This window comes from Mirounga leonina, unplaced genomic scaffold (assembly GCF_011800145.1).
Source record: "Mirounga leonina isolate KUSES-001 unplaced genomic scaffold, KU_Mleo_1.0 Mir_54, whole genome shotgun sequence".
NCBI classification, from domain to species: domain Eukaryota; kingdom Metazoa; phylum Chordata; class Mammalia; order Carnivora; family Phocidae; genus Mirounga; species Mirounga leonina.
This window is the reverse complement of record NW_023270812.1, coordinates 12,260,957-12,263,200: the sequence shown is the minus strand read 5'-3', so window position 1 is coordinate 12,263,200 and position 2,244 is coordinate 12,260,957.

Genomic DNA, 2,244 nt, shown 5'->3' with positions numbered 1-2,244 from the left:
CCGCTCTTGGTCCTTCCCTCTGGTCAAGGGGCCAGGCAGGAAAAATCCATGAATTTTTCCATTCACTTCTCGAATGAACAGTCTTTGAGCACCTACTCTGTGCCAGGGACGGAGATGAGAGGACAAGTGTCTGAGTGAACAGTTCGCTCCATCCATGGCAGGAATGGGGCTTCGGGACACATCGGGAGCCCTCGATGCACCTCTTGGGGATTGGCACCACTGGGGAGGCCACACTCTCTCCTTCCGTCTGTGGAGTGGAGTCCAGGCCCAGGCATGGAAGCGTGGGCCAGGGGTCTTCTGCGTGTGGTGCGTGTTTGGTGACTGACTGAGAGATGCTCGTTTGCCCCACCCACGACTACTGGGGCAGTTGTTTGAAAGCTGACTCTCAAACCACTAAGACCATCTGTGATGGGCTAGAAAGTCAATGGTGTAGCCATGAGTCAGGGTGTAGAAAAACTCAGAAACAAGCAATCTGTGTATGTACTTTTCCATGTAGCCAATTTTTTAAAAAAATTTTTATTTTAAGATTTTATTTATTTGACAGAGATACAGCAAGAGAGGGAACACAAGCAGGGGGAGTGGGAGAGGCAGGCTTCCCGTGGAGCAGGGAGCCCGATGTGGGGCTCGATCCCAGGACCCTGGGATCACGACCTGAGCCGAAGGCAGACGCTTAACGACTGAGCCACCCAGGCGCCCCTCCATGTAGCAAATTTTGAATAGAAAATTGTTTATTCTAAGAACTCTGTCACTAGTCAGTGGCACATGCCAACTCTTACTGGGGCACTTGGCGTGGACAAAAATCAAGTTGTTCCTGAAATGGTATGCCCTGGGAAAACAGCTTGAAGACTGAGGCTGGCGTTTCCACACCCAGCGGAGCTGTAGGGGCAAAGGACCCAGCTACTCGGACGCTATTGCAAAGCAGTGACCGAAATTAACAGAAACAACTAATAAAATACCCTTTCAGGAGTTTCTAGTAAATTATTGTTCCATGACTGAAGCCAAACCACAGGAATCATTATATCAAGTATCAAATCATTTATGCAACACTTACTGAGCATCAAGTGTGGGCACGCTCTCATAAGAGAGCAATCCACCTGCGGGTTGATGCACCACGAGCCACAAGGACCGTCCCAGACACTTTTTTGAGTGAATGCTTTCCTTTCAGCTACACACACGTGGCCAGTTCACTTGCTCTGGTTACTCAAGCCAGCTGAGTGGGAAAAGCTCAAGAAAATGTGTTGTCTGCAGAAGTCCACGTGGCTTCCCGGCAGCTACTAGAGCTAAGCTCTTCTGGATCAGGGTGGCTGACGCACCTGCGCCCCCAGCTGCCCTTGCCTCCTCCCTGTCTGACTGCAGCAATCTTCCTGGCTGGGAGGGCAGACCTCAGGTCACAGTTAGTGGAAAGCAGGACCAAGGCCCTGTGAACGGGCTGCTGGGATGCAAATCCCACACGACCAGCTTCCGAAGTGTGGGAAGGCCCCCTTCACTGTTACCCCTGGAGGTGGCCACCCTTTGAAAGCTTAAGCTCACCCACCTTTGCAGGTGATGCCTCCCAGCCAACTCAGTCATCCACACCTTGGACTCCAGCCCCAAGCAGGTGTGAATTCCTGTCCTCTGGGGGTGGTTGCGGGACTGAGCAGGAGACAGGGAGGGGGCCCTGGCTCCTTTGATCTCAGACACTCTTCAGGGTCATTTGTGGCTGAGAGAGGGCGGGAGGAGGCGAAGCTGCACTTCTCAGCCAAGTGTTGATGGCTCCCTTCCATTGAACTCTGCAGTTTACAGAAGTGTGAACAGGGAGTAGCCCTCTGAAGCACAGAGCAGCCGGCAGGGGTGTGAGCAGGGAGCAGGCGGGGTGAAGGCCAAATCTTCCATTTGACACTTTTATATTCACGCTTGTTTTATGAGGAAACCTGACTCTGTGCAGCTTTGATTTTTAACCTTTCATGGGCTCCACTGAATAGACTTCAGGGATTTGTGAGGGAAGGAACCTCAAAAGCTCATTTGATCCAGCTCCCTGCCTCTAGGCAGGACCACACCTAGAAGTTTCCAGGACAGATGGCTGCCTGCCAATGGAGGGGGAGGCAGGACACTGAGGTGCAGCCCTGCTTCGCTGAGTAGTGGCGGCTGGAGACCCCCTGGCTACCCAGCTGCTGCATGGAAGGGAGCATGCTGGGCTCCAGGCTCCAGACCGGCCTTCTGCGTGTGGGCTGGGCCGCGTGGGCCAGACCGGCCTTCTGCGTGTGT